This window comes from Camelus bactrianus, chromosome 7 (genome assembly GCF_048773025.1).
Source record: "Camelus bactrianus isolate YW-2024 breed Bactrian camel chromosome 7, ASM4877302v1, whole genome shotgun sequence".
NCBI classification, from domain to species: domain Eukaryota; kingdom Metazoa; phylum Chordata; class Mammalia; order Artiodactyla; family Camelidae; genus Camelus; species Camelus bactrianus.
The window spans coordinates 43,410,376-43,425,518 of NC_133545.1; the positions used below are offsets into that span (position 1 = coordinate 43,410,376).

Genomic DNA, 15,143 nt, shown 5'->3' on the forward strand with positions numbered 1-15,143 from the left:
CCATTTTCTTATGTATAGTTTGATACATGGGGATAACCAAGTTTCAAAAGAAACTTGTGGTTAGAATTTTTATGCTAAAATATTCAGTTGGGATTGTTGTCAGGGAGATTATAAATCAAAGTTTAGACGTGTAGTTTGGCAGTATCTCTTTAAGTAAAATATCAGTATAGTTTCTACAAAGTTGCCAGTGAACCTTGTTCCTGGAACCTATAATTCAGGAGGTCCCATGTGGCTTTGATCTCTGGCAGCATTTCCATTGTTATTGATCTAAGTGAAACAAGGCAGTGGTGGAAAAAGCAGCTGGAAATGGCTATTGATTCATTCATTTGACAAATATTTATGGAGTTTCTGTAACTTGCCAGGCACTGTGCTAAGTACTGTGGGTAAATTAAAGAGGAAATGACAAGGACCCTGGTTACAAGTAGCTTATAGTCTACTGGAAGATAAGACCTTTGCACAAAGTAGAGCATGAAGTGTCGTAAAAGGAGCATGGGAATTGTGTAGGGAGGATTTGTTACTTCCAGATCGGGAACTGAGATGGTTGCATGAGAGAGTGATGGCAGTTGAAATGACCTGGAGATTATATTTTGGATTTGGACATGCAGACATGGGCAGGAAAGAAAATAAAGGCTCTGCAGACCATTACAAACCACGGTATCTTTTACAGAAGAGCCATAGGGAGGCTGCTGCCATAGCCTTTCGGGTGTGCGGACAGACAAGCGGTATTGCTGTTTGTCAACGTATGTCTTATGTGTTACTTACATATTACGTACAAGCTGTGTAATACTCATTGTAAAAGGGATAAAAGAAATTACATATCAAATATTCTGATGCTATATCGGATCAGTATTCTGTGGATCTGCTGTAACTTTGCTTCTGTAACTTTTCCAAGATTTTGGGATGAATAGGGTGCGAGCTATTGCTTCCATCAGTATTTAATGTGAAATAACTTTAGTTCATAAACTTTTAACACCCTCCCCATAACTAAAATGTGCAAAAAGTATAAATAAAAGGGGATAAGATATAATATAAACAGCAGTGATTAGTTCTGTCTATTTTATCTCCTTAAATCTTCCTTGAATCTCTTTGTTTCTCCTCATGTTCACTGTCACTATCCAATTCCAGGTCAATGGTTCTCATCTAGAATTCCTTGCCTTTTGCTCTGTTCTCTTCCATTCCATCTACCATCTGGCAAAGGGAAATTTCTAAAACACCAATAGTATTCCCCTTGCTTAGGAAATAGCTCTTGAATGGCACTGCATTGCTCTCAAGATAAAAATCTGAATTTCATTACATGATTTGCAAGGCCCTCCATGATCATTTGACCAGGGTTGATGTGATCAAAGAATATCTAAATATAATACAAGCAACTGAAAAAAATAGTTAAATATTATGTTACAGGGTATTAAACAGTAATAGATATCACATGATAATGCATTTACTATGACTATATTTTGTTCAATATTTTTCTTATCCTATTCTTACATGAGCTATTTTAAGTCCTTTCTATACTAGAGCTCACTATAGAATTAGAAACTGATCCTTGTGTAAGGACTGTTGACTTTAAGATTAAAAAATTTTAACTTTTAAACACTACATAGTGAAAAGAAATAATTCAAGTTTTAACATATAAATTTGTGTATACTTAATATATAAATTTAAATAAGTTAGGATTATTTCTATTTTTAAGACAATGAAATAAAGGTCATTCTAGAAAGATGCCAATGACTTGATTGCATATAATACAGCATAATGAATAATCTTCATAATTAATCAACCTCTAAATCTCGATAATCTACAGCAAGATGGCATGTGGTTTTCATTTTATTTCTTTTTTTTAATTTTTATTGAGTTATAGTCATTTTACAATGTTGTGTCACATTCCAGTGTAGAGCACAATTTTTCAGTTGTGCATGAACATACATATATTCATTGTCACATATTTTTTTCACTGTGAGCTACCACAAGATCTTGTGTATATTTCCCTGTGCTATACAGTTTAATCTTGTTTATCTATTCTATATATGCCTGTCAGTATCTACAAATTTTGAAATCCCAGTCTGTCCCTTCCCACCTCCTGCCCCCTTGGCAACAACAAGTTTGTATTCTATGTCTATGAGTCTGTTTCTGTTCTGTATTTATGTTCTTTTTTTTTTTTTTTTTTTTTTTTTTTAGATTCCACGTATGAGCAATCTCATATGTTATTTTTCTTTCTCTTTCTGGCTTATTACTTCACTTAGAGTGACATTCTCCAGGGACATCCATGTTGCTGCAAATGGCATCATGTTGTCATTTTTATGGCTGAATACTATTCCATTGTATAAATATACCACATCTTCTTTATCCAGTCATCTGTTGATGGACATTTAGGCTGTTTCCATGTCTTGGCTATTGTAAATAGTGCTGCTATGAACATTGGGGTGCAGGTGTCTTTTTGAAGTAGGGTTCCTTCTGGATATATGCCCAGGAGCAGGATTCCTGGATCATATGGTAAGTCTATTCCTAGTCTTTTGAGGAATCTCCACACTGTTTTCCACAGTGGCTGCACTAAACTGCATTCCCACCAACAGTGTAGGAGGGTTCCCCTTTCTCCACAGCCTCTCTGGCATTTATTGTTTGTGGACTTTTTAATGATGGCCATTCTGACTGGTGTGAGGTGATACCTCATTGTAGTTTTGATTTGCATTTCTCTGATAATTAGTGATATTGAGCATTTTTTCATGTGCCTATTGATCATCTGTATTTTTTCCTTGGAGAATTGCTTGTTTAGGTCTTCTGCCCATTTTTGAATTGAGTTTTTTTTTTTCCTTATTTTCATATTATTGCTTGATGAATTTAGTTACAAGTTAATCTGGGCAAAAGAGGGAGTGAAATACAGAAAAAAGCCAATGAAATTGTTTAAAATCAACAATGACTTTAATAAATGGGATAGTACAATTATTGATACTTTTTCAAAGGGAAATAGTGTTAAGAAACTAATATCAAAAAGATATTACTAAAACATAGGCCAAGGGGTCCTGAATTTTTGAGCAGTCTGCTGGGTTTATGCTCTCATTCATTCATTCAAATGCTTATTCAGAGTTCATTCAAAAATATTTACTAAGGATTTACTCCATACCAGGCACAGTAAGCAAGCCCTAGGGATGTAATGGCAAAGGAGTCAAAGTTCTGACTCTCTTAGAATTTTCGGTCTAGTGTGGGGTTGGGTGGAATGGGTGGGTGGAAATAGACAGTAAATAAGTATATAATAAGTAAGAAAGTTAATTTTTTATGGATGTGAGTAACATGAAGGAAGTAAGACAGAGTGGGAGGTGATAGCAACTGCAGGGGGAGTGGTTATTTTATACAGGGTGGTCAGAAAAGGACTTTCTAAGGACAGCAGAGATCTTTATAATGAGAAAGGAGCCAGAGAAATGAAGGGCTCAGAGAAGAGTGTTTCTGGTTGAGAGGGCAGTAAGTGCAAAGGCCTGGAAGTAGGAATAAATTTGGCATGTTTGCCAGAAACTCAGGGGCAAGGAGGGAGATGTGAGGTGGACAGGCAGGAAAAAGATCACACCAGGCCACGTAAGGTATGGTAAGGGGTTCAGATTTTTATTTTAAATTAAATTATTGAAAACCTACTATGCCAAAATACTGTCTTCAAGAAGTCCACAGTCTAGTAGAGGAGGCAGACCTATAAAGAAATGACAAGTCAGTGAAATAACTTTGGAAATACTGGCTAATTTATACCTCTTACCAGTATTTCTCAGTTCTGGCAAAGTAGAAAAAGTTAGAAACTACATACACCTGGGTGCCATCCTCCAAATTTCTGATCTTAATTGAACTGGGCTGAAGTTGGGCCACATTGAGTTTAAGAAGCTGTACAGATGATTCCAATGCCATCAAGATTGTGAACTACTGCTGAGGATAAGGGCTGGACTCCCCTGGGCAGATGCTGGTGGTTTCTAGGCAGATACACTCAAGAAACCACAAGTACAGCACACTGGAAAGTTTCCTTGAAGCTCAAGGGTGGAATCAAATAGCTATGTCCAGAAGTTCATGTTCATAAAGTAATGTGTTCAGAGGATAATCACAAAGCCCAGAGCAGGTAGTCTTGGGTAAAGAAAAAAAATCAAAAGAGCAGCTTTTCAAGAGAAGAATGATACAAGAAGAAAATCAGAGGTAACATACATATTTTAGAAGAAAAGTAAAAATGAAGCTGTCAATTTGACGGTCTAATTATTGAGTCCTGATGGGCAGCCACTATTTGATGTTCTAAATAGTGTGAGACATCTGCCCTACAGCAAGGGAGGAACAAAGGGAGCTATAGAAATGCTAGCTTTTTAAAATGGAACCTTGGCAGATGCTGTCTTCTGCAATCCAATGATTCATCCTATTATTTGTAGGACTTTTCTTGGTACAGTCACTCAAAATAAATAACAGGGTTTATCAGTCTTTGCTTTTTCTCTTACTGTATACTCTGAGAAAGCCAAGCAGTGACAAATTATGTTTGGGTCAGTGTCATAATCCAGAATTGAAACTGGGGTGTTATTAACTCCATTTACCAAAATATTAAATAAATAAAGGCAAACCTCGAGACTTACTGGTTTCCTTAGGCTTTGTGAATAGTAGAGTTGAATAGGATATGCATAATGTATTGAGTTGATTTTGATATCTCAATTTAGCACACACACTAACTCTATTGTTGCTGGGTTGTATGAGTGTGTGTGTGTGTGTGTGTGTGTGCGCGCGCAAGTGTATTTGGAAGTGTTTTGAAATATTGGAACTTATATCCTGCTCATTCTATTTGTATTTTGTATTTTCTGTATTAAATTATTCTATGTAAAAGTTTCTCCTTTTTATATATTTTTGATTTCTTACATTTCACTAAATTACCTTTGCTAAAATCTATTGAAGAGATGTCAACAAATAATGAGCCCCTAATCTGTCACCATTTTACTGCTCCAATATTACCATTCTACTTCTTAGGGACCATTCTAATTGCCTATAGAATTAAATATATGCTTTTTGCTAGATGACCTTTAGGACAATGCTTTCTAAACTTTTGGATTTCATGTATTTGTAAAATTTTAATATAAAGTAAGGAAACTCATATGGTTGCAGATGTGTTATTTTCCCAATTAAGGTCATCAAGGAAAATAAATACTGTCTAATAGAATCATCAGTTCATTAAAAAATGGTAACTCCAAAAAAGTAAGACATGACTGCGTAATATTCTTTCTAGTTCTAAAGTTCGATTTTAAATGCTGATTGTATAGAGGTGATAGTTGCTTCTCCACATTCCTCTATAATAATTGCCACCATACTCAGCACAGTGCTAAATATATAGGTGGCACCTAGGAAATATTTTAAAACTGATATTCTGGTTGTTTTAGATTCACATGATACCTGATACAGCAGTAACTGCTCCAATAAATGTTTATTGAATAAGTCAGTGAGTAAAGGAGTAAATGTTCTTTGTTACTATATTCAGAGATTTCAGACACTGATTCTCACTACTTCGAGCAGGTAGATCATGGATTCTTCTCTGTCATTGTACTATTGTAAATAGCCATAATCAATGGAAATGTAAATTCTGATTATAAGTGGTTACATTCTGTTATTAATTACCTCATCTTATGTAGGTAATTTTTAATAAGTACTTAACATTTTTCTAATTTAATTCTTATTGTTGTGCTTGACTGTGAACTGATCAATAACTGTAAACAGTTGTTTTACTTATTTAATTTTTTTATTAAATGAAATTCTTTACATTCTACAGTGCTTTATAATTTTCAAATGTTTCACACACATGACTTCATATAATCCCATAGTAACCCTTTTTAAAAAATCCTCTACCCCTGTATTGTCTTTCCCCTTTCCTCTCCCCACTGGTAACCACTAGTTTGTTCTCTATATCTGTGAGTCTCCTTCTTGTTTTATCCACTAGTTTGTTGTATTTTTTACATTCCACATATAAATGGTATAGATACAGTGTTTGTCTTTCTCTGTCTGATTTATTTCATTTAGCATAATGCCCTCCAAGTCCATCCATTGTTGCTGCAAATGGCAAAAGTTCATTCTTTTTTATGGCTGAGTAGTATTTCATTGTGTGTATGTATGTGTGTGTGTGTATGTATGTGTATATGTGTGTGTGTGTGTGTGTGTATATATATCACATCTTCTTTATCCATTCATCTGTTGATGGACACTTAGGTTGCTTCCGTATCTTGGCAATTGTAAGTAATGCTCCTATGAACATTGGGGTGCATGTATCTTTTCAAATGAGTGGTTTTGGGGTTTTTGGGGGTATATATTCAGGAGTAGAATTGCTGGGTCATGTGGTAGTTCTATTTTTAGTTTTTTGAGAAATCTCCATACTGTTTTCCACAGTGACTGCACTAATTTGCATTCTTACCAACAGTGTATGAGGGTTCCCTTTTCTCCCTATCTTCACCAACATTTGTTATTTGTGTTCTTTTTGATGATAGCCATTCTGATAGGTGTGAGGTGATATTGTGATTTTGATGTTCATTTCCCTGATAATTAATGATGTTGAGCTTCTTTTTCCTGTTGGCCATCTGAATTTCCTTTTTGGAAAAATGTTTATTCAGTTCTTCTGCTCAGTTTTTATTTAACTTAATTTTTTTTATTATTTACTTTTGAGGGGGAGGTAATTAGGTTTGCTTATTTATTTATTTTAATGGGGGTACTGGGGATTGAACCCAGGACCTTGTGAATACTAAGCTTGCACTCTACCACTGAGCTATACCCTCCCCGCTTCTTATGCCCATTTTTTAATCATGTTGTTTGTTTGTTTTTTTTATGTTGGGTTGTATGAGGTGTTTATATGTATTGGATATTAACCCCAGTGGTTTTTATATCTTTGATTTATTCTATTCTATCCCCTGAGTACTATAATCTTTTCTTTACCCAACACTTTGACATTGAAAAGTTGATTTTAAAGTTCAGGTAACTTCCTAGGGAAATGATACATGTTTTTAAATGTTTCCCAGTCCTGCTTTGATCTGCAGGCTCTGTGCTTCTATTGACTGCTAAATTGGATACAAGTGACTTAACCTATTACTCTTTCATTGAAAGTTATAGCAGTTAGGATCAAGGAACCACAAATGAATCTAGGTTTCACCCCCAAATTAAAGAATTTTAATAGTTTTAACTTACTGAAAGTATTCAAATTATACAGAAATATTTAAAGTAAAGAAAAAAAAAAAAGTCTCTCCTGACATCCCCTTTCCTACTTCTAAGGGGAAACTCTTGCTAACAATCTGAAATTTTATCCTGATACACATCAACACACATACCAATGTTCATATAATTATGCTTTCTAAAAAATTGTGGTAAAAAGCAGGTAACATAAAATTTACCATTTTAGCTATTTTTAAGTGTACAGTTCACTAGTATTAGGTATATTCACATGGCTGTGCATCAGATGTCTAGGATTTTTCATCTTGCAAAACTGAAACTTTTTATACACACAAATCCCTGATTCTCCCTCCACTCAATAACCACCATTCTACTTTCTGTTTTTATGAATTTGATTACTTTATACTCAAAAAATACTTTATACTTTATACTTTAAAAAAATCAAAAATAGAATCAATGTACATCTACTATTAGGAAATTTGTTTTTTTTATTTGATCATGTGTGAACTTTCTTCCATGTCCCATTTTTTTAAAAATTAAAATTTGCTTGCAGTTCCCAACCCATTGACTTTTTTTATGATTATAAAAATACTACATTTTCATTATACAGTGTTTAGAAATTACTGAAAATGATTAAGAACCAGAAAAGGGGGGAAAAAAACCCTACAATCTCCTCAACCAAGAAACTACCACTACTGTTATTTTCGTATATTTCCTTTCAGTCTTTTTTTAAAATTCACTTTCCTCTTTCCATTCCTTTTTAGATCCTAAAACACATATAATTTTATATATGACCTTTTCATTTAATATTATTATATCATAAGCATTTTGTCTTTTCACTTAAAATATTTTTGTATACATAATTTTCAATAGTTGTAAAGTATTCCATTTTTTCTATTACCATATTTGCCTTAAGCATTCCCTTTGTTGGAGTTTTAGATTATTTCCAGCATTTTGTTATCATAAATAACTCTGGCACATCTTTGGGGGTGCATAGTCAACATTTGTGTTACTTTCTAAAGATTGACTCCCAGAAGTAGTAATACTGAGTCAAAGGGTGAGATTATATACAGAGCTCTTGATTCATATGACCAAATTGCTTTCCAGAGAGGACCAATTTATTTTACAAAATGAAGTGAGCAGAAATGTCCATTTCATTGCACTCTGGCCAGTATTAAGAATGAAAATAAATTTCAATATTTTCCAATTTGATTGTTGGAGATGGCATTTCATCATATTTGACTATTGAAATATAGAGATTATTCTCCCTTCCTCACTTGTTCTTTTTATGTTCACACATGTATTTTATGTCTTACCAAATCCCTACATAGAATCTAGCAGGTATGGGAAGAAAGCTAATAAATTTAGGATCTGAGATTCTTGAATATAAATAATTTGTCTGAATTTGAAATAAGTAGCTGACTAATAGTGCTATATTACGAGTAATGTTTGTAGCTGGAACAAAGTCCTCATATATCTGATTGCAAACATTGTTAAATTATACTAATTTAATACCTCTCTACCACTGTTTCTATAGAAAAGAAAATGAAATGTAGAGATTAAAAAATATAAAAGCCATCCAAAATGGCAATACCAGGAAAATTTTGCATAAATTCCTACAATAAAGAAGGTAGTGAAAGCAAGTTTTATTGTGAAGTAAAGAATAAGGACTTTTATTTAAATGAGTGAAAAAATTTCCACTTAATTTTAATGTCTTTAAATGATGCATTTCCTACTGTTAATAGCAGTAATTCCCATGGAGAGTAATGTTCTTGTTAAAGTCATAATAGATCTCTGTTCACTCATTTAACAGCTTGAAGGTACACTTTTAGGCAGTAGAATGGTAATTAATTTTGCTGCAATATTTCTTCAATTACTTGTGAAAAAGCAGTATTTTGTAAGGGTATCATCACAACTGGTGAATCTGTGGGATTACTACTACACATTTTAAAGGAACTTTAAAGACTTGAGTTAGAGATTACCATTTGCTAATTAAGAGTCATCTTTATCAATCAATTCTTTTCTTTACAATTGTAAATCCTAGCTTTGGGTTATGCAAAGAATTATATGTCTTTACATGCCATGCTATGTTTCTCATTGAAAATTTATGTCAAAATATTATCTGATATTCAGCAAAGTATTTTAATATACTAATAGTCTAATTTACCTTCCGCATCAATAAACTTAGTTATAATCCCAAAACACATTACTATCAAATTAAAATTTCATATATTTGAAAAGTAGACTAGCTGAACTAGGTCTTTATAATATACTAATTTACATTCATTTCTCATTTTTCACTAAAGACTCTTAATAAACTTTATAGGTATTTTCCTAACTCAACAATTATTATTATTCGTTTTGAAAGAGAAACCAAGGTGATAGATGTTAATGGCTTGCCAGGGTCATAGAGCTAAAAGGAAGATATTAAGATTGCTGATTCAGTCCTTATCCATTAGACCAAACTGTTAGTATATAATGATATATAACAGTTGTTAACCTTTTGAAGTCTTTGGAAAACACACATGTGCATATGAAAGGGGGCATGTTCTAAATCAATACACAGCTAAACCAAGATTTGATTAAGGAAGAGATCATTAAAAAGGAAGCATTGATAACTATATAGTATTTTTCATTGTATTGTCTCAGCAAACTTAAAAAGTCTTATCTGTGATAAATAAATATTAAAATTTCCTTTTCCTTATCAAAATGTGAAAATAGATTTTTTTAAAAAGAAAATAATTCAATAATCATATTACTCTGATTTAACTATTCACATGTGTATAAGATACACTGCTGTTTGTAGATTGTCTTTCAGGCTTTGTCACATCATAATTTTTTTTTACATAATTGCAATAATAATATTCATGTAATTTTTACTACAGATTTTATAATTTTATTTTACATTGAGATTTAAGTAAATCCCCAAGGACCCATATGAGTTGAATATTCATAAACTCACAAAGTCCAGATATTCTAATAATCTGTCACATGCTGAGGCTATTTTGCAACACAGGCTATTCTGTTAAACTGTCTTTACTTTATACTGAGAACCTGCTGGAATCATGTAATTAATTCTTTAGATAGAGTTGTAAGAGGAGAACAGCAATACAGAAATTCTCGATGTTTTAAAATAGTCAGGTCTGAACAGCCACCTGGGGCAGAAATGACAGGGTGGGAAGGAACAAGACTGTAATTGAACAGATGTTTTTGAAATGGTCATTATTGTGAGGCTCTGGCTGGGTCTAGAGAGGAAGGCTAGGCTGATGGGCACTCCATGGTATATGAGGTAGAAGATGTGGCAGTGAAATTGTATGTGTCTTGAAAGTCCCACGTGGGGATAATAGCATTCCTCAACAAGCTGCAAAGCACAGGTATAGAGAATCCAGGAGCTTGTGGTGTCTGAAAATCTATATGATCAGGTTGGTTATTACAAAACCTCTCCTCAGGACTTGGGGTTCTCTTCTCTGAAAGGGGCCTGACAAGAGCCTGGCCAGGTTACAACCTCTGGGGACAACTCAAATTCAGGGAATGAGACCATGAAGGATTCTCTCACCATAAGTGGAGCCTGGATGGGCACCAACCTATGGAATAACAACAAAGTGAACTTGACAAAACTGGGCTAGTTGGACCAGTCAGAAGGGGTAAATTGAGCTTGGTTCCATAGTATTGAGTTAAAACTTCTTAAATCATTATTGTCTAAGGTCAGGATTGATTGTGGAGACAGGGGTCAGAGTAGGGCCTACGGGTAAGAGAGCAGGGGAAAGGGATGAGTATGAGACTGGAATAAAGTTGACGCCAAATAGCCTGAGCTATCTGGAAGGGTGAGAGAGGATGAGGAACCTGGCTGGAGTGGATTGAAAGCATGTTGCTGAAATACACAGGATACTTTTTAATACTCTTTACAACTCAAAATGGAAGGTCAGAAAATTATTTCTTAGTTTCAGGGATACTTGGGGTAAAAATTACCTGAGATTTTTCAGTAAAGATGCGCAGGGATTCAGGCAAAATAATGTAGTTGTTACACGAGCTATCTGAAAGCTTCTGTTACTACTTTTTAGTGGCTTGTCTTAATTAATGTTCAAACTAGCTTATAATTTTTCCTGAAATAATCTTTCCTTTTAGATGAGTACTTGAAATCCTCTTCATTTAGTGATTATTAAAATGATAGATATGATTTGACCTTCCCCTTTTTGGCCTCTATTTTTTTTTTAAACTGAGATATAATTGACATAACATTATATTAGTTTCAGGTGTACCACGTAACAATTTGGTATTTGTTGTGAAATGATCACTGCAGTAAGTCTAGTAACATCTATCCCACGCATAGTTACACATTTTTTTCTTGTGATGAGAACTTCTAAGATTTACTCTCTTACCAACTTTCAAATATATAATATAGTATTATTAATTATAGTTGCAATACTGTACATTATATCCCCAGTACTTGTTTTATAACTGGAAGTTTGTACCTTTTGACAATCTTCACCCATTTCTCCTACCCTAGCCCCCTACTTCCTGCCTCTGGCAACCGCCAGTCTGTTGTCTGTATTTATGAGGTTTTTTTGTGGGGGGGGGGGGTTGTTTTGATTTTTTTTTTTAAGATGCCACTTGTAAGTGAGATCATAGGGTTTTGTTTTTCTCTGCCTAAAATTTTATTTAACACAATGACTTCAAGGTCTACCAATGGTGTTGCAAATAGCAAGATTTCCTTCTTTCTTATTGAATATTCCCTTGCATATATATACAGCACTATCTTTATCCATTTATCTATTGATGGACACTTAGATTGCTTCCATGCCTTGGCTATTGTAAATAATGTTGCATTGAACATGGGGGTGCATATGTCTTCTCGAGTTAGTGTTTTTGTTTCCTTCAGATAGATACCCAGAAGTGAAATTTTTGGATCATATGGTAGTTCCAGATTTTTTTGAGGAATCTTCATACTGTTTTCTATAGTAGGTGCACCAATTTACATTCCCACCAACGGTGCACAAGCGTTTCCTTTCTCCACATCCTCACCAACACTAGTTATTTCTTATAATTTTGATAAGAGCCATTCTAACAGGTGTGAAGTGATATCTCATTGTCCTTTTGATGTCATTTCCCAGATGATTAATGATTCCGAGCACCTTTTCATATACCTGTTGGCCATCTGCATGTCTCCTTTGGAAAAATGTCTATTCAGATCTTCTGCCCATTTTTTAATCGGCTAGTATGCATTTTTGCTACTGAGTTGTATGAGTTCTTTACATATTTTGGATATTAACCCTTTATCAGATATATGATTTGCAAATATTTTGTTCCATTCAGTAGGTCCATTCTTATTTTGTTGATAGTTTCCTTTGCTGTGCAGAAGCTTTTTCATTTGATGTAGTCCCACTGGTTTATTTTTGCTTTTGTTGCCTTTGATTTTAGTGTCAAATCAAAAAAAAAAAAAAAAAATCATCACCAAAACTAAAATCAAGGAACTTCCTGCCTATGTTTTATTCTAGGAATTTTATGATTCCAGGTCTTATGTTTAAGATTTGAGTTAATTTTTTAATATAGTGTTGGCCTCCATTCTAGTTTAGTTGACCTAAACCTTAGCTATGAGATCATCAGTGATCTGACCAGGCAGAGGAATTTCTTAAGAATTTTAAGTGTGGTGACCATATAAGTTCTTGTTTAAACTGGTTACTTGTGAGAGTGAAAGGGGATGCTATTAATAATTAAGTTTGGACAATAGGTACTAGCTAAGGCTGTCCCAAGCAAACCAAGATATATGGTCATCCTAGAGTTAGCATATAATTCTCCTTGGTTCTCTAACATTTCTGTGTGTCTTGTGAGTATAGCCACTGCCAGCCTTTTGTTTATGACTATTTTTTTCAAGAATGTTAGTATAGCAAACAGATTTGGTAGAGAGAATGTCTCTCTCTGGAGTAGAAGGAAAAGATTGGGGGTTTTTAAGCTCAAGGTTCCTCTCCTTTAACACAACCTATTTGTACAGGTGTCTCCTAGCCCTTGTGTCCCCTGTGGGAACTGGGGCTTGGAGAACTGGCACAAGAATATGATGCTCTGGCTCTGGCTATTCTGTGGTTAATAAACTGACTTTTGTTTCTGAGCCAAGAGTTTTGTCTTTTGCCAGCAACAATGAAACTGTGGCAGGCTGATTTGTTAGTCTGCAAATAGGGTGAGCTGTCAAGCCCTTCACATTTCTTGCTACCTAGTAAAATTATAAATCACATTCAAATGTAAAGTTTGTACTACTACTACTATTGTTACTATTAATTCAGGTGAAATTTCATTCTTCCAATTTAAGTATTTCTCTTCAAAGAGAAAAGGTGAAAAGCAAAAGCAAAGATAGGCATTATTAGATTTGGCATCATTTATACCAAGATAGACTCAATCTTACCTCAGCACTCAGGTTAAATATATAACTATTATAATTAATAAATTATTAAAAATAAATAACTTTATCTTAATGCATGATTTAACTACTTAATTCTATTGTAAATTTATTTCTTAAAACTATATAGCATATTTTGATCTGAAAGTATATGTGGACAGAAAGTTTTCTTCTAGAATAAAGATCTAGATTTTCAAGGAGATATAGCTTTTTTTTTGGTGTCATGATGAAGTTGGATTTATTATTATTTCTACAACAGTTTCATTGAGATATCATTCACATGCCATACAATTTACCCATTTAAAATGGTTCAATGGATTTTTAGTCTAAGAAGCATGTAATTTGATGTAACAAGAAGCATGTAGTAAAACATGCCAAATTCCAAATTTCTTTCTTCTGTCGTAGCTTAGCTCAAGTACTTTTTTTTTCTTGAACTTTCCTTCACCTTTTTAAGTATTCTAGAAGTGAGGCACCCTTACAAGTCATAGAATTTTAAGGTGGCAGACAATTGCAAAGAGATATACAATGCACACTAATGATAACATTTAGCACTTAGACAGTGCTTTAGGAACATTAACCAATTAATTTGCACAGTATCCCCTGTGAAACAGTAAGTAGCATTATCTCCACTTTCACAATGAGAAAATGTAAGACAGAAGAAGCTCATTGACTTTATTGAGATATTAAAGCTAATGATATCTTAATACAAATTAAAACTCTCCTGTATTCAAACTTCTGAAACAGGCTCCATTTGTGATAGAAGTTTTTTTTTTTTTTTAACTTTTTTTTAATTGAGTTATAGTCATTTTACAATGTTGTGTCAAATTCCAGTGTAGAGCACAATTTTTCAGTTATACATGAACATACATATGTTCATTGTCATATTTTTTTTCGCTGTGAGCTACAAGATCTTGTATACATTTCCCTGTGCTGTACAGTATAATCCTGTTTATCTATTCTGCATATGCCTGTCAGAATCTACAAATTTTGAAATCCCAGTCTGAAAAATATGGAACTCTTCACAAATTTGTGTGTCATCCTTGTGCAGGGGCCATGCTAATCTTCTCTGTATCGTTCCAGTTTTAGTACATGTGCTCCCAAAGTAAGCACTGTGATAGAAGTTTATTTGCTGGCCTTGGAAAAGGTATATATCTTAGGCTATATGTCTTGCAATATGTTCATATTATGTATTTATTTTGCAAAGCATGTTGTTGAAATTCCTTTATCCAAAAAATAGAAGTCTTTTTTATTAGCCAAATGTTTTGAATTAAATGATCTCTCACAGCAATCACAAGGAGATTATTGTCCTCAGAAGTGGAACTGTAACAAATGACTTCAGTTATAATAAGATGAGACAGGGATCAAATATTAATTTGTATTAGTATAAGGATCAGTAGTTAATGTTACTGTTTTAATCTTGTAACAAAGTCTCACATTCAGAAATATTGGAACTTTCCATATCAAAATGATGCACAGCCCATTTATTATCAGTTTAATTTCTAAATAAATACTTCATAAATTATCTATTTTAGAATGGTGATGAATTGTATTAAACTATTTCTCTCTCTCTCTGCTTATCTGATTCTTCTTGCATCCATGGGAGAGATGGCTT

At 33.7% G+C, this 15,143-nt stretch overlaps 1 protein-coding gene and 1 non-coding gene across 6 annotated transcripts in view; one reads left to right on the forward strand and one right to left on the reverse strand.

Moving 5' to 3' along the window:
• SKAP2 (src kinase associated phosphoprotein 2) overlaps positions 1–15,143 on the forward strand; it is a 291,337-nt gene that overhangs the window by 19,838 nt on the left and 256,356 nt on the right. The gene's annotated exons all lie outside the window — the stretch shown is intronic.
• LOC123612409 (U6 spliceosomal RNA) lies at positions 14,535–14,641 on the reverse strand. The gene has a single exon (XR_006719636.1). It is a non-coding gene; the product is annotated as a U6 spliceosomal RNA (small nuclear RNA).